The sequence below is a fragment of the Cricetulus griseus genome, chromosome 3 (assembly GCF_003668045.3).
Source record: "Cricetulus griseus strain 17A/GY chromosome 3, alternate assembly CriGri-PICRH-1.0, whole genome shotgun sequence".
NCBI lineage: Eukaryota > Metazoa > Chordata > Mammalia > Rodentia > Cricetidae > Cricetulus > Cricetulus griseus.
The window spans coordinates 75,478,500-75,496,774 of NC_048596.1; positions in this window are offsets into that span (position 1 = coordinate 75,478,500).

The window sequence follows — 18,275 nt, forward strand, 5'->3', positions numbered from 1 at the left end:
GGCTGAGCAAGCCACAAAGAACAAGCCAATAAGCAGCTCTCGATTTCCTCTGCATCAACATCTGTTACCAGGTTCTTGTCTAGCTTGAATTTCTGACTTGGATCCCTTCAGTGAACTGTGAGTCAGGATTTGAAAGCCAAATAAACTCTTTCTTCCCTCTTTTTTATTTTTGTTTTTGGTTGCTTTTGGTCATGTTTATCACAGCAATAGTGACCCTAATGTAAAGGGGTAGGGAGGCAGGAGGTACTATGTCATGAGGGGATGGTCTGCTAACATTGCCAAACCAGACTAAGGTAGCTCAGGCTGAGGTAGGTGCTTGAAGAATCCCACAAACATTTCTGACTCAGGGGTGTCTAGCAAAACAATGGATCTCCATAGTATGTGAAGTGCTGTAGCCACTTGTCCTGCTTGTAACCCTTTTCTATTTAGGGCTTTGCTATCTGGAATGGCTTGTTTCAAGGAGAAGAAACTTGACTGTTTTGGATGCTGTGATGGGAGAGAGGCTACAATAGGGTATGACGAATCAGCTCTTCATAGCAGACCTGAGAGAAGGAGACTGCATGCAGATGGTATGGGTTCTAACAATAGTGGTTGATAAATAACTTTTAAAGGTGTTGTCAATAAATCAAATTTCTGTGTACAACTTTCAGTGCACTACTGTTACACACTTGCTTTCTTCAAGAGAAGTAAGATGCAAGGCAACTCTAGCCTTAACATGTGGGAGATACTTTGCCTAAACCTAATAGGTCTGGGGCAGGCTGGCTTGCTGTGTTTGAATCACAGGGAGAAGGAAAGTGCTCCTTGGAGAGAGGAACCTTCAGCATCTTGATAACCATCAACCCAGTCACTGCTAATTATCACTATCATCCCTGTGCTGTTTCTGGGTGCTGTTCAGCTTCCATGTTCTGCACAGAGGCATCCCTTTGTCTGGAAATGATAAGCTTACCTGGGGAAAGCAGGAGGAAAGGATAGTCTTCTAGTTGACTGACTTCTAGACTTGTGCTCCCTATGAGGGGCTGGGAAGTAGTGGCACTTTGCACCTCAGTGACATGAGCTCAGGGACATGGTGGATTGGTGAACCAGCCTGGCTTCATCTTAGGCTTGAAAGCCATCTTATAATAAAGACAAACTAGGTTTATTCCTGTTTATGATTAAATCTGTTTCTCAAGGATTGGGCCATGCCCCACTTGTATCCTTAACTACAAATTGTTCTGTACTGTCTGTTCCAGGAAAAGGCAACCATGCTTTAGTTTGAAAAGGTTATTATAACCACTTTGTTATGAGCACCTTGCAACTATGTCTCTGTTTCAGGTTATTATGACCAACTTGTTACCCATATGTTCTGCTTCTGTAACCTTGCTTGTCTGCCAAATTCCCCATTTGGAAACTCGTACTACTGAACTATAAAAACCCTTATCTTCCTTCCCTATGGCCAATACTGATCTCTTGATAAGACAGCTGTATACACACGAACAAAAAAAAAAAGCTTGTTTTAATTAATTTGGCTATGTTGGTTTGAGTCAGAGGTCTTTCTCCTTGTGTCTGTGGGATTAACGGGATCCAGCAATGTAGACAGTGGGAATGAGATCCAGCTTTTCTGGGAGCTCGCCTGTGAGAAACACCTGAGAGCACTACATAGGTGGTTTAGGGATTCTCTTCTTCCCCTCCCCAACCTCTTTTCTTTCTTTTTTGACATGTCTCCTTTATCCCAGGCTGGCTTCAAGCTCTTTAACCAAGCTTAAGCTTTACCTGTTACTCCTGCCTCTGCCTCCCGAGAGTGCCCTCCCCCAAACGATATGACAGACTTTGAAGGTCCCTGGTGGAGGGCCTCACTATCCCTGGGGCAGAGTTGGGGGATGAGTTAGGGGGGTTGGTGGGGAACATGGGAGGATGGGAGGGCAAGGGAATGGGGGGGGTGGATATGTAAATATGAGTAGTAATTAAAGAATTTAAATAAAAAAAGAAATTGCAGGAGAGCATCTCCATGTTTGGTTTTTATATGGTACTGGAATCAAGCCCAGAGATTAGGGCTGGCCAAACATTCTACTGAGCTAACCCCAGCCTCTCACATTTGTCTTTTCAATAGCTGAATAACCATGAGTCTAGACACAGCCAGTGTGTGCTATCCCAAAGGTTCTTATGTTTTCTTGTCCTGCTTACTCCTACACTGAAAGTCTCAGTGTAAGGTATCTGGATTGGACACTACCATTTCTTGTGTTCTGGGGAAGAGAGCGGCACTCAAGAGAACTTCAGAAAGCTGATCCTCAGCAGCAGCCTTGTAATGCAACATCCATCCCCAACACTGCCATAGAAACACTTGCTGTGTCAGGCACCAGTGTCCAGAGCTTGTGCACTAATCTGCAATAATGTCTAGATTCTTATTTCATCTTTCCTTCCACAGGCATTTATGGGGTCTTTCTCAGTGTTAGGTAGTGCATTATCTCCTGCCCTTAGTGATCTGACAGTCATGGAGGGAGGCACACATGAGGGAGTGAGCAGATGTGTTATGGGAGAATAAATGTTAGGATAATGAGGTAGAATGAGCGAGGTGTGTGTGTGTGTGTGTGTGTGTGTGTGTGTGTGTGTGTGTGTGTGTGTGTAAATGGGTGCATCCATTCCTGCAATCAGAACAAGCAAGTTGTAGAAGTGGAGGTCATATGTAAGCCACAGGAGGGTGGCAGTGTGTTCTGGAAGGGCTTTGGTATTTCTTCCGAGTGTTCTGGGAGCTGGAACATTCTAGCAGATGATCTGGCTCAGGATGTCCTGTGAAGGACAGTCTGGAGGGTCAGGGCAAGGAGCCAGGGGCTGGGCAAGACTGACACGATCATTTTGGGGCTAGAAGACCTGGGTACCCAGAGTGGCTTGTGCAGTAATCTTGGGCGTGAGGTTGCTTGGGGCAGGGCAGTAGAGACAGAAATGGTGGGTCTCTGGTCTGCTGTGGTTCAAAACTTGTGACCACCATTGAGGTGACATTGCAGGATCCACTTAACTTCACCAAACCTCAGCTCCCACACGTGGAAAATAAGTGGTAACAGGGGTGTTGCTTCTCACAGGGGTGATGTGATTGACACAGCAGTCAGGACTGGCCTGCTCCTTCAGGCTCCACCAATGATGCTTTGGCCCCCATGGAACCATCTGCTTTAAAGCAGAGTATATATGTGTGCATATGAATAGCACGCAGCTGCGTGTGGACATGGACGTATGTGTACAGGAATACATGTGAGTGTATATGTATCCAAATGTTCAATGTTTGACGATTTAGTGCACGTACATATAAACTTTGGGGCATTTTTACTCCAGTATCCTCTCTCTCAGGCTCCCACTGAAACCTTTCTTCTTCACTACGGTCCCACTTATCCTTTGATCTCTGTCTTTTTTCTTTTCTTTGGGTCCTTCAGCATGGGAGATGGGTTTCTGAATACCTTCTCCATGCATAATGATGAAATGATGATGGGACTGATCTCATGCAGCCTTCCGGGTAGCCATAGCTGCAGTGGGTTATGAGATTTTATTTAATTTATTCTTGATAAATTCAGATATGAGTGAAATGTATTTAGATTATATCTGCCCCTTCTCTTCCTCTCCAACTCCTCCTGGGTCCCTCTATGTTCCCTCCCTTCTTTTAAAAAACATAGCTCACTGAGTCAAATCAGTGCTGCTTATATGTGAATATGTGTAGGGCACCATTCACTGGAGCATGGGCAACCTACTATGATCCCCTGGCTTAAGAAAACTGGTTCTCCCTTCTCCATCAGCTGCCAATAGCACCTCAGTTAAGTGTGGGGCCTCATGAGTTCCCACTCCATCCATACTCAAATATTGATTGGCTTGATCTTGTGCAGGTCTTCTGCTGGCAATAGTGCTGCTCTGAGTTCATGAATGAAATTCTGATTCTGCCATTCCCAGAAGACGTTAATATTCCAAAGCAATCTTCCTTACCTTTGGCTCTTACAATATTTCTGCCCCTTTCCCTGAGCCTTGACAGAGTGTTATGGAACTTTTCTAATGGGGAGTATCTCCCTCCTCCCAAGTTCTCTACAGAGTGGCCATATGCAAGACTCTCTCCTGTCTTCCCCTGATGCACATCCTTCTTTCCCAGCAAGCCCCTCCTGTCCAGCCTCAATCTGGGCAAGCACCTTCAGCATTTCCTTATCAAGTCCTAAACACATCCTATGCTTTCCTTGTGTGTTCGCTTCAGGCGCTCAGCTAAGAGTAGCCCTGCACACACTGGCTCAGTAAGAGTAGCCCTGCACACACTGGGTCAGCATGAGACTGGTACCTGACCCCAGCCTTGGGGTTCCTCCAGCGTCACAGCTGAAGTTACAAGATGGCTTGGAGAGCTCTGTGGAACACACTGTTTACTCCTCCTCTGTGCTGTCTTATTTACTCCTCTAAAAGCTTTATGAGGTGCTAGGATTGGCATTTCCATTTTGCAGCATGAACAATAAGCAGAGAGACTTGGCTGCTTGCTCAAAGTCATACAGCTGATAATTCTGCCCTGTCTGTTTTAGTTTGAATTCCTATCAAGCACCAAAAGCAACTCGGGGAGGAAAGAGTTTATTTCAACTTATATTTTTACACTACAGTCTTATCATTGAAGTTGGGTCAGAAACTGAAGGCAGGAACGTGGAGGCAGGAACTGAAGCAGAGGCCATGGAGAAACATTGCTTACTGGCTCAGCCTGCTTTCTTATAGCACCCAGGAAAACCTTTCCAGGGATGGCACCAACCACAGAGGCTGGGCCCTCCCATATCAGTCATTAATCAAGAAAATGCCTCACAGGCTTGCCTACAGGCAAGTAACTTTAGCTTGTGTCAAGATGATGAAGTACTAGCCATCAGTCTACAGTGCAGTCCACACTCCTAGATAACTTGACTGGGCTAAAGATGTCTTGTCAGGGCATTACAAGTGCCATCTCATTACAAGTACCATCTTTGTACCAGAGCAGTGGTCGCCTCTCAGGTCTGCTTGACACTGGAGAATCAGCAAGTGGATTCTGGACTGACGTGGGCCCCTGCTCCATTTAATTTCTTAGTCCCTTGCGGAAGAAAAAGGAACAATACCACAAAGACCCACCATGTGCTCATGCCTCAGGTCAAGAAAAGGCCATCCTGATAGGCCTCAGTGTGGTTTGGATTCTGAATGTCTCCAGAGGCCCAGGTGTAAAGGCCTGGTTGTCAGCCACCACCAGTGCTACTGGAAAACGGTAGAGTCTTTAGGAGCTGGGCCTGGTGACTGTGTGGGAGGTGTGCCCTTGAATGGGCTGTTGCAACTTAGCCCTTTATTCTATCGTTATTTCTTTGCTGCCGTGAGGCAGACAGGTCTTCACGTGCTCCTAGCATAGTGTGTAGTGCAGCAACAGGCCCAAAACAGTGGGCTCATGGATGGAAGCCATGAGCCAAGCAAGCCTTTTCCCTTTGAGAGTACATTTTTCTCAGGCATTTTGTCACAGTGACAGAAACCTAACACATACTGCAAATCTGTTTGCCCCTTTAGATTGTATGTCTCCATGGCAACCCTGAATGCAATGCTCAGCATTACCATGCACATCGTGATAGCCCAAGTATGAAAGGAAACCCCCCAGATCCACAGGGAAGAGCTTTGCCTGCCATTCATCTTGATGTTAAGTGGCGTCCCTTGCATACCCTCCTGCAAATTGCATTCAATATCACGTTTATGTGATCATCAGCGCTTACACATGCGTCTTAAACTCACTCTCACTGCAGTATCCTGTTGATGAATGTCATCATTTACCCATTCCACCCATGAGCAGTTAGCTACTACTACCCTCCTTCTCCATGATAAACAAATATCCCTTTCAGTGTCCCCTTCCCACAGTGTTCTTCCTGAGGCTTTCTGAGAATGTGTTTCTCTTAACAGAATAGGAAGCTTCAGGTGGCTTTAATTGTACCTAATGCACACAGTACACATTATCTCCACACCCCTCAGGGCTCACCTCCCGAGTCTTCATCAGGTCCAGCTTCGGGATGGGAGGGAGGAGCAGGATGTCCTGTTGCCTGGTATTTGCTCATAAAATACATTCTTCCAGGATGTCCATGCTTACCTTTGGCTGAATGAGAGGTCACATGGCTAACTTAGGCAGGGATGGGAATGGGGTGGGAGAAGCTGTAGCTGGGAGGAGGCCAAAGCTGACAAGCCACCAGGGTTGTCTTTGTTCCTCTTTAAGGACCATCCCACAGCCTCCCGTGCCCCGAGCCTTGTAACTTTTCCATGCTCTCAATCATGGATTGTCTGTAGAGGTGGAGGCTGGAAGAGGGAAACGGAATAGAGCTATTGGAAGGGAAGTAGCTATAAGGAAAGGGAACAAGGAGTTGAGAGGGTTAAGGTATGATGATGTCCAAGGATGATCATGAGGTCTGCCCGTATAGCAGGGTAAATGGGAGCTTGCTTATACAAGGCCACAGGTTCAAGTTCATCTGGAGATTCTGACACTTAGTAGACATGTAATTCTGGGCCAGTTTCCCACCTCTTTTTGGTCTCAGTTTGAATTCACGAAAAATCAGTGCTTGGGAGAAGGGCTTGGAACCAGCGGTTGGTCTGGGAGGTGATCCCAAGAGGTCCAGAGCAAGGCACAGCCAGCAAGGCAGGGGAGGAGGAAAGCCAGGATGGGGCCTTAGCCAGGAGAATATGCCATACGAGCCTGGTCTGTGCAGCCTCAGAGAACCACGGATGTGCCTCATCCACCTGGATGCTGTTCACTGCTGCTGTCCCCATGGGGGGATTGACTGTACCTCTGACCTTTCCTGAATATGCTTGGGTGACATCAGAGCAGGTCTGAAGTCAGATACAGGTTAGGTGAGAAGCCATCAGCAGGATCCAGAGACCCTTGGACTCCGTCTCTGAAGGTCATAGGATACCAACTCTGAAGGTCTGGAGTTGTTTCTCTGTAAACTGGTGCTGATTGTTGTAGGTTGTGGGGAGGGGTTCTATGAAGCCAGTCATGGTATACAGAAGGTACTCAATAAGTATCAAATGTAGGGCGCTGTGTTGCACTGCTTCAAGGCCACAGCAAGACCTGCTGAAATATCTGGCTACAGACTTCTAGAGGTCAGGGCCAAGGTTTGTGACCCAAGGTTGTGAGGTCCTCCAAGGAAACTCTGCCTCCCATTGTTGGGTTTGGGGTCCAGGCCCAGAGATGCTACACCTCCCACAGATGGATATAGTGTGTCTGTCTCCGTGTCCACTTCAGATAAGACATACGTACTGGCCCAGTGTGTCTCAGGGGAGTGGAGAAAGAGTTCTGCCCCTGCCAGGCAGAGCATCCACCATGGCCAGCTGCTGGTCTAGCACAGAACACACAGGGAGTGAGCATTTAGGGCCAGGTTAATTTTTCCATTTAGCACATTTGTGAGGCTTCTAGGACATGGATCTTTAAAGTTATAAAGCCAAACAGTTCTGAGCGAAGCTAAAAGCTACTCACCTGATTTGAGTGAGGCCATGTGAACACAAGATGCCTCTGAAGAACGAACATATCTGTTGGTTCTCCTCACACTGAGCTACACAGAAGTTTGAGAACCAGTTAGTTAGACCAAACAGCGAGAGAAGCTGCTCTCTCTTTAAAGGACTGTTAGGTCCTTGGGGCAGATGGAGGCCCCAGCATCCCTGTTCCCAGCAGGCTTTGTGCGGAGTTTAGTGTGGAAGTTTAGGGTTAAATCCAGGCTGTGCCTCCTGCCAGCTGTGCCGTAAGAGCAAATTCTCCATCCATCTCAGCTCTAGTTTCTTCCTTTGTGAGATAGGTAGGTTCAGTGTGAGTTGTAACACTCTTGAGCCTAGAGGTGTGCATCCTGTCCCTGCTGTGTCTCCCATACCTAGGAGAGGCCCCAGCCTTCTGTGACTTCTGTGACATTTGCTGAATGGATAACATGTGGATGGCTTGGCTGCCCTTGTTTTTTATCACTCTTTATGAGTAGTCTAGGGCAAACTGGATTTGTTCATTTGGTGTGGATTGAATGAGAAAGCAGAGCTGCCTTTTATCTGAATAATGTATCTGTGGCCTGTGTGCAGCAGGGTTAGGATTCAGCCCCACACTAGTGACCCTGTGTTGAGGGTGCACAGGTTGAAGAGAGTCTCAGAGGGGTGGAGCCTGGTCAGGCCACGCCCAGCAGGCAGTTACTGAGGAAAGACCACAGTGTCATGGTGGGGAGCTGGTTACTCAGACACTACAGACATCTGGGATTCTACCACCCAGAATTCCTCCTTTGTAAGAGACAAGTTACCTTTGGGGTGCAGATGGGGGGCATCCCTGATCACCTGTACAGGAGAAGACATCTTCATGGGGCAGTTAATCAGCACACAGTTCCCAGATTCACTTGGCTATCTACTCTGTGTCCCCACCTTGCTTTGTGCCCCCCTCATTCTGTGTTTACCCTCATACTTCTCAAGGGCTTCAAAACCCCTGCTTGTGGCCTGTCCTGGTATCTAGGAGCTCAAGGGGGCCATTTCATCAAATTATCCCTCTGGGCTTGGGAAGATGTAGAATTCTTGGCAGAAAATGAGGATCCTGGAGCTTTTTTGGGGGTGCAAGGCACAGAGTGCTTGGATGCCCTCCAGCACACTGGTTCCTTTTTAATGGCCCAGGATGATAGTCCTGCTGTTTAATTCAGACGAAGTGACATAATATCTTCCCTTTGGACTTATTACTGGCAAGGTGGCCATCAGGCTCCTCCAACCCTCCCTGAAGGACATTCTGTCATTAGGGTCTGTTTTCTGTCTTTGGCTATAATGACAAGTCCTAGAAAGAGCTGTAGCCTCCAAAAGGAGAAACTGACAAAGAATAGGTCACAACAGGCATCTGTTCTTTTCTCTGTTGGATAAGCAGCTGTGCTTGCATCTGTCTTCGTGATCCATGAGATCGGTTGTCAGGGAAGTTGAAAGTGGGCTGCTTCTGAACTTCTGCAGAGTCTAGTCACCTTGGGGACAGCGATGCTGGCCTGGGCAGGGCCAGCAGGAGAGAGGTGCACACTCTCTGGGTGCCTGACCTAGCAGGGACACCTGATCTCACAGTGGAGTTACGGGACATGGGAACCATGTTTCATTCCCATTTCCCAGATAAGGACAACAAGGTTCAGAAAAACCCAGAAGCTTAGTTCAGGTCCTTTGGGATGGAGCCTGGCTTCAGCATGAGGTATAGAGCATATGGCTGGGAACTTGTGTTGAATGAACTCAAAACTTTGGTCTCTCCATGTACAGGTTCTTTTTATCCAAAGTCAGCTTCCTACACCTCACAAGTCCACTCCTCCCTGAGTGGCATCCTCCCTGCATGGCATCCAAACACTTAGGCTCGGAGGAGGGACCACACACATTTATATACACGCATGTGCAGCAGCAGGGTGAGTTGTTACCACTGTTTCCACATCTCATACCACATTGTCAGAGCATGGGATATAGTGCAACCAGCAGTTGTTTTGAACATTTGTTTCCAACTGGTGGAATTGTTTCGGGAGCTTGAGGAGCCTGGCAGGTAGAAGTGGGTCAAGACCCATCAGGAACTTGAGCCAAATAAGAAAACAAGTCCCTCTTTCAGAAATGATTTCAGGCTTTTGATCATACATTGGAGAAAACACTACAAATCCTTTCTTTACAATAGGTGGCAGGAAGTCTGGGCTGGGGAAGGGGTTGCTGATGTCAGCGCAGCCACCTCTCCTGGGGCTTCCTTTGATTCCGGAGCACTCCCCAGTGCCCTCCATGCTTTTTCTTGATACCTGTTTCTCATTTTCTCCTCTTAGCCCTGGAATTGTGGGGTCAGGCTACTTAGTTCCCTGCTTTATCCTTGGTGCTTGGACCTAGAGCTGGGAGGAAGAGGGTATATGGATCTCATAAGTGTAGGCCCATTGCCACAGTGAAAAGTTTTGCAGCTTGTACATTGTGAATGTATACATCTAATTTGAGATAGAGTCTTATTATCCAGTCGGACCAGGGCAGTCTTGAGCTCACTATGTAGCCTACTATGTAGTTCAGGCTACCCCCAAGCTCCGGATCCTCCTGCCTCTGTTTCCTGAGTATTGGGATTGCAGGTGTATGCCTCCCCACTAGGCCACCATGGAGATTTAAAATTGACTTTCATTGTTAATAGTCCTACACTGAAGTATTGATTATTTTGGTTGCTAGACTTTTGGTGCTCTCTGAAAAATTTCCTTTCTTGCTTCACCCTACCCCTTCCCTGTGTAGAACACACAGTGTCATGGAGAAACAGTCGTCAATACAGATTTGTATAATGAGTGCCACTCTATGGACATATGGAGACTCATTTCCAGAAAACAGAGATTCCTACACTCTAGGGCTGTTCAAATACTTTTTGTAACTCATGGAAGCCAGAGTGCCAATCTGAGCATTATAATTTGGGGGCAGCTGTGATTTCTGATTCTGGCAAGTGGGGAGCAAGTGAGTGTCTTGACCAGATCTAATGACGGAACATATTTGAACTTGGATATTGAATGTAGATAAAGGAGAGATGGTGTAAGAGACCCACAGCCCCAAGGCCTCCCAGTTAACCACAACAGTACCTCCCCTCGACCAAAGGCTCTTGCAGTTAAGAGCCACTTGGGTTTTTAGTGACACTTGTGTGGCCTGACTTGCCATGCTCCTGCCTTGGTGGGCACCCGGCCCTATCAGCTGCTTTCCTGCCCTGCTACCTTAGATGCTCCACTTCAGAGATAACATTGGATCTCACTGCTACCTTTGGCTTTATTTCCCTCCAAAGCTGTCGTTTTGTTGAGACACATTCTTATAATTAAGGCAAGAGTGAGAAATAACCTCCTATATAATTTAAGATGGTAAAATTATCGATACCTTTTCCAGCCTTGGCTTTAAATCTTTGCCACCAACGACTCCCCTATTAACGGGCCTAATTAAATCCATTTTTCAGCACGTCTTTGGCAAATTCCATTTTAGCAAAACTGTAGGAAGTTCAGTTTGATTTGTCTCTATTCCCCTAGAGCTTGCCTATAAAAGCGAGGGCTGGGTGGATGCTTGACTCTGGCCTCTCTGTATTAATTCACTCAATAAATGTTTATTCATTGAGCATTTACTATATGCTGGGGCACCAAAATAGAGGAAGCAGATAGGGAAATGCAAAGATAACTGTAGGGAGACACCATAACCACGCCTCCTAAGGGCTGGCTACAGGTGTGCTTAACCACACCTGTCAGGGCGTGGTCAAGGGGGGTTCAGGATGACGCATGGGGGGTTCTTAAGGTGCTGCAGACACGTGGAGGCCCCTTCCCTCTGGCCTCCCTAGCTTGCTGCCTCTGGGCACGCTCTGGCTTGCGCTTGGCTGGTATTATCTGAATTAAGGTATTTTGGATCTACAAGCCTTCTCCGTCGGCTTCAGATAACAAAGTTCCCATGGTCATGACTGGAGGGGAACAGAGATCATTCATTAACTCAACAAACCTGTACTGAGTTTAAGGCAGGCCACACTGTGTTGGGTGCCAGGGCTGTGGGGATGAGAGACTGTGATTCTTTGGGTTAGAGAATGCTCTCAGCCTGGGCTCCTGCTAGTCTCACGTGGGGACTGAAAGAGTGCACATGTCTGTCCCCATAGCTGATACTATAAATTATCATTTTGTGGAAGGAGTGCTCCTGGTTAGTTGTGATGCTTGGCTAGAGTAGAGAGATTGTCCAGTGTGGGAGACATGACGCTGGACAGCACAGCACACTAGACTGGGGGTGTGTGTCACAGAAGCCTGGGCATGGCAGTGAGCACAGACTACAGCAGGAGCAGGAACTAGCTGCTCCCACTTGTGCTATAGCAACAACTGACTGTAGAGAATGGGACATGGCCCTGGGGGCAAAAAGACTGTAAAACAGTGACTGGGCTTGATCATGGTGGCCAGGTCGGTGCTGGGACAGGAGTGGCCCGCAGGGGGTGATATGGAAAAGTCTTGAATGTGAAATGTGCTTTATCATCCTCATGACCCCAATACCTGAGAGAACACCTGAGGGAAGACTTGTTTTGGCTCCTAGTTTTGGAGGGTTCTGTCTGTGATTGCTCAGCTCCATCCACTTGGGTAGAACATCATGGCTAAAGGGGTGGGTGGCCAAGGAGTTTCTTTGTCTCATGGTAGACTGAAAGCAAACAGAGGGAAAAGTAGTGGGTTACAAGTTTAAGCTGTGCCTCATGTGACCTAATTCCTCCAGCTGGGTTCTTGAAGTTTCTAGAACCTTCCCAAATTAACACAGCTATCTAGGCTTCAAGCATTTAACACATGGGCCCATGAGGGAATATTCAAATCATGGTGTGTGTGTGTGCTGGTCCAGGTAGGAAGTGGGGTTGCTTGGGTGACTGGGTGAATGGTTGGGACATTAGTCAGAGAAGTGCCAGAGAGGTTTGATTGACAGCTGGAATCAAGATCTGGTGAGTGGGACCCTGCTCACACTGGACAAGGTGGTGGGGAGCCACCTGAGACTCTTGATGGTAAGGCAGCAAGCTTAAGGAGGGTATAAATTCAAAAGAAGGGGAGAAGGCCAAGCTCGGAGAGCCATTAGGAGCATCAACATTTAAAGGGTGGTTAGAGTATGTGGGGAGGAATGGCAGGTGGAAGGAAGAGCAAGGAGGGTGACATGAAGCCAGGGGCAAGAGCTTCAAGAGGAGAATGACACATGTTGAATATTGTAGAGAAATCAAACAAAAGGAAAGATTATGTTTTCATAGTTAAAAGTCAGTTTGTGGGAGGCATTGAAGGCAACAGGCTTCAGCACACTGGAGAGAGGGCATGGGCATGAAACGAGTGGAACACACATACGGGTCCAGAAAAGGGGAGGAGGAGGTGGTACCCAGAGAAGATGAGGTGCTGAGGGCATTCTGATCCTTCATAATCAGAACCTGGAACAGGATGACCCCCAAAATCACCACAGGGGGTTGGGAGAAGGAAAACAGAAAAGGAAATCTATGAGACATACGGTGGTCAACTAGTGAGCAGTATGCACAAGTGGAGATTCAGCTTCCTGGGTAACCCCTCCGGATGTATGGAATATGTACATATGTTCCCATGTGAGACCTAGCCAGGTCCCAGTTGCTGGCCACTGGTTGGGCTCTTGTTCTCTTTGGCATTGGGCATACATCAGTTCTCAGGTGTCTTATGTTGGCCATGAATATCAGCAGGATGGGGTCTGGGGGAAAGGCAAGCCCTCAGGTGTGGTGTACTGTTTATTTGAATTGACCTGCCCCTGCCGCCCCCGCCCCGAGAGAATAGAGAAGCTCAGGAAATGCAAGACACTTGAAGAACTTATTCTGGAAGCTCAGAAAGTCACAGGACACTCAAGTCTCCTCCCCAAGGTGATATACAGAAGCAGAGGAGACTCTCAGGTGGAGCTGCCTGCACAGGTGACTCCAGGGATACAGGTTTGGGAGTGACCTTTTTTCACACTCTTAGCAAGTAGTTATTTCTTTGGTCTGTTGTCAGTGCCTGATCCGGGGTGAACAGATAGATGTTCATTTACATCTCCACAGGGAAAGCACCAGATAAAAGAAATAAAGCTAATGTACATGTAAAGGAGGATCCCAGGAACTTGGAAAACAAGGATTGGTCCCTTTAAGAAGAGCTGCTCCCTGGTTGTTCCCCTAACCCTGGAGGAGATTGCAACTGTTGCCAGGATAAAGTCTATCCACGATGAGGTAAGACAGGGGAGGGCCCCTGAGCCTATGAACAACCAAATCCAGAGCCCCTAGGTCAACCCCCAACCCTGGGACATCACTAATTAAGGGGCTGGGAGCTGTTCTTAATTTTTTTCAGTGCTTGGTGCTTTTATTCTGTCCGTTGCTCCCCAGGTCTGTAAAGGTCCTCGAGGTCTGTAAAGGTCCTCGAGTCCGTAACTGCTCTCAGGTCTGTAACTGCCCTCAGATGCAGTTCTAACCGTTACTTTGTGTCCAGAACCCTGCAGATCTCTGCTACTTTCACACTGGCTGGCTGCGATTTCCCGTCTCCGAGGTCAGACATCTAGCTGTGTTTCACCTTCAGGCCCTTCTGCCTCTCCTGTCTGAGGGAGTCTTTCTAAGACCTACAGTTTATTGTCTGTCCCCTTGGAATGACTTCAGCGCTAACCCTACTTGACCACTTCTCACTCAAGACCCCCATAACATTTAGAAGCTGGATGAAGTGATGAAATGGTAAGAGCCTAGGGAGATGTCTGGGGTGTGGAGGGTGCCAGCTGAAGGAGGGTTTAGCGTGTGTTTTCTGGAGGAGCCAGTTCCTTAGGATTGAGTGGTGAGGGTGGATGAGAAAGAATGGAGATAAAAATGAGATGGACATTGTTCAGGAAGTGGCTGACTGAGCATGGAATTGGTGACCTTGGAAGAAATGATAGATTTTGTTGGTAAGCAGAGGTTGGGGTACAAGTTCATGCAGAAGTTGATCAGTCTTGGTCCCCAATCCCTCTTCATCCTCTGCATTTGGTCTGCCACGAGGGGGACAGCATCTTACACACACCACAACCATGATGTTTTTTTTTCACCAAAGTCCCATAATCTTCGACCCCAAGGACTGTGCTTCAAAATCTTGGAAACACCCAAACAACCTCTTCCTACTTTTCTTCTTGAAAAAAGAGACAGGGTTTCATTCTGTAGCTCAGGCAAGCCTGGATTTCTTCCGGCCCCAGTCTCTTAAGCTATGAGCCAGGCTAAATCCTTAGTTACTAAGTTTTTCTTTAAACATTCTGGTTATGGCTATGCAAAAGTAACTGGCAGACCTGAGTGAACCAAAGATGTGGGCTTACCATTGGCTTCCGGCCAGGAGAGGATCCAAGTCAGATTAGCTTGAGGGGTATTTTCTTCTTCCTTTGTGTATGTAGTGGGCATGTGAGTGTGCCTGTCCATGTGTGAACACATCTGTGTAAGTCGGGTTGATGTTGCATGTCTTCCCCCAATCACTCTCCACCTTATTTTTGAGGCAGGGTCTCTCACTGAACCTGGAGCCCACTGACTGCATAGACTGACTGATCAACAAGCCCTGGGTATCCTCCTGTCTCCACCAGCCTCTCAGCTCTGGGTATGCCTATGGGGATTCTCTTGACTAGGTAGATTGAAGTGGGAAGATTTGCCCACTGTGGGGGACACATCCCCTGGGCTGGGGTCCTCCAAGTGTATAAAATGGAGAAAGTAAACTGAGAACAAGCATTCACCATTTTCCCCATTCTCCATTTCATGACTGTGGTTGTGATGTGGCCATGTCACATCCTTCTGTAAGAACTCCTCTGCCACAATGGACCTCTGATGACAGTGAGCCACAAGAAATCCTTTTGGTTTCAGTTGTTTTTGTCAGTCTTTTGTCATAGTACCGGGAAAAGAAACTAAGACCCAGAGTGTCCTACAAATCAAGGGGAGAGAGTTTCAGAAAAGACTAAACCACAGAGTTGGGCACGGCTGAAATGCCATGCAAAGGCAGACCAAAGTTTCCAATTCTCCTGTTTTTCTGATGAGGAATTACAGGAGAAATGCTTCTCTTGGAGCTCCACTGTAAATGAGTAGCATAGCCTCTGTGTCAGCTGGCTATTGCTGTGTAAGGGGGAACTCCACAGTGAAGTGATGCAAACCCACTAAGATGTATGTTCTCTTGTGAGTCTGTCACTTGGTTGGGGGTATTCTGCTGCCTGACATGGGAAGGTTTGGATGATCTTGCCTGAACTTACTGAGGCCGAGGGGTAGACTGGCTGGGGCTTGGCTGGTCCAGGATGGCTTCAGTTTCTGTTCCATGTGCCTCTTGGAATCCAGGCAGAGGGAACTGATGTACAAGGACTCTGAAGTGAGCTTGGCTGTGTGAGGAAGAGGACAGAGGTCCAATGTAGCTGGGACAGTGTGTGTGGTAATAGCTCAAGAAATTAGGAGTGAGTGGAAAGTGGGTTAGGGGTAAGTGAAGGATAGAGGGGGAGGGGTGACTGGAGAGATATCAGGAGCCTCTTGTAGAGCCTTAAACTTTGCCTCTGGTGTTAGATTTCTTCTTCATGTCTGCCCTTAGTGACTCCAGATTGGCTTCTGCTCCTTGGCACTTCTCTTGGTTCCACTTGGCTGGGGAGACTTTGTTCCTGCCATACCTCCCTAATTGTCCCTATTTTGAGGGATAGAGAAAGAGGACCATGTTTATTATTTTTTGTTGTATGAAATTACCTATGCCAACGTGTAATGATTTATTTTACATGGTTTTAAACATCTCATGTTTAGCAGATAATGTCACACATTTCCATAGCTTAAAAAACAAAAACAAAAAACAAAAACTCAAGGACACCTTTTTTAGGGTTTAAGAGAAAAAAAAAAACCAGCTAGGTGACTTTTTTGATTCCTAAAATCATGTATACGTACCTGATGGAAAGTAGATGTGAAGATGACCAGGGGATAAAGGGAGGGGAAGGGTCTTGGTAGGGAAGGGTAGTGGGGCGTGGGGGTATAACTCCCAAGTGCAGTCAGTTATACTTGCATGAAACTGGCCCTATGTAACCTGGCATGGTAAAATTTAAAACATCTAAAATCCAAAAGGAGAGAGGAAGGGAGGGAGGAAGGTAGGAAGGGAAGGAGGGCGGGAGGGGGAGTGGGAGGGAGGGAGGGAGATGAAAAACGAAGTATCTTAAAGCTCCTGCCTTTTGGTTTCCTTCCTTGAGTGGTGCAGGGCAAGCCAGCACTCCTGGCTCAGGTCAGTCAGTCTCATGCCTAAAAACCCATGTTGCAGAATGGGGGATATGACCCATGCCAGGTTAGCTCATCTCCTGCTTTTATAAATAAAGTTTTATTGGGACACAGTTGATGGTCCCTCTGTGCCACTTTGAAAGAATTGCTTAAGTTTTTATCAGTTGCTCCTTTAAAAGACTGTTAAGCCTAGGGCAGAGCAGGAACACGCTCAAGGGAGATGACTGCTCCTCCATGAGTGCCCTCACCTGGGGTCTTTCCTTCTTTTAGCTTATTTTTGTTTTGACTTTTATTTTTGTATGTTTGTGTACTGTGTGTGTGTGTGTGTATGTGAATGTACATGTGTGTATGCGTTTGTGTGACAGCCAGAGGTGGACATTGGGTATCTTCCTAGATCAACCCCCACACTGGATTTTGAGGTAGTGTTTCTCACTGAACCCATAGTTCACTGGAGGCTCAACAGCTGGCCAGTGATGTCTAAGGCTCTGCGGGTCTCCCTTCTCCTTTCCTCCTCTCCCCACTCCCAGCACTAGGGTAACAGGTGTAACCCACCATGCCTGGCTTGTATGTGACTGCTGGGGACAGGTACTCAGGTCCCCATGATTGTAGTGGCAGGCACTTTATCAAGCAGGCTACCCCAGCAACCACCCCCCCCCTTGTTTGAAAGACACTAATTCCACCTTGAAGGAGCCACCCTTATGGCCTCAGCTTCATTTCCACAGATGGGAAGCCCAGTTTCTGGGTAACGATTTTAGAAAATCAGAGAAATACTCAAGTTTTTGAAGTCTGTAGGGGATAAAGCATCTCCTTATAAATGCGGAGGAAACAAACACAAGCCTCTATAACACCTGCCATCTGTGTGGGTGGCTGGGAGGCCTGAGAGTCCTAGTGAAGACCTCAGCTGCAAACCTATAGGCCTTTAACTTGAAGCTGTAACTACAAGACCAGTTTCTTGTCCTCTCTAGAAAGATGCTGTGGCGTAGGGTGTGGGAGGGGTCAGTGGGTAAGAATTCAGACCTCGTTTCAGTCGTTTCTGCAACTGTGGGAAATATACCTGCTTTTAGAAATGCAGAAGAGAAAAAATCAATATTGCGACTCTCACGGCCAATCACGCCACAGAAGTGGCAATTCTGTCCCCAGCATGTCTTTACGGGTCTCTAAACAGGGTAGCGGAGTCTGGGGTAAGGGAGGCTCGTAAAAATGACCGATGCAGATATTAATGATTTAATCTGCTAACGTGGTGTGGCTGCCTCAGAGAACCCCATTCGTCAGTGCCCAGGACCCTCAGAGGAGCCGTGCAAGGGGCTGGTGCAGGAGGTGGCAGGAACGAAGATGAATCACAGAGTGCAATATTGATTCGCCCCGCCTGCAGCCACCTCTGTTTGGAAATATGGAAAGCAAATTAATGAATAAATGAGCTGGCTTGGTGAACCGTGCCCCGCTGGGAGCACTGGTATTTAAGCTGTATACGCCAAACAGTCTCTAAGCAGAGGTTGGGAGCATGGGCTGGGGGGTGGATACACACAGCTCCAGCCTACAGTAGGGCCTGAGGACATTGCCAGTCAACACCCATCCCCTCCTTTTGGAGACAGAGTCTCGCTATCTTGCTACGTCCCAGGATGGCCTGGAAGTTACTAATCTC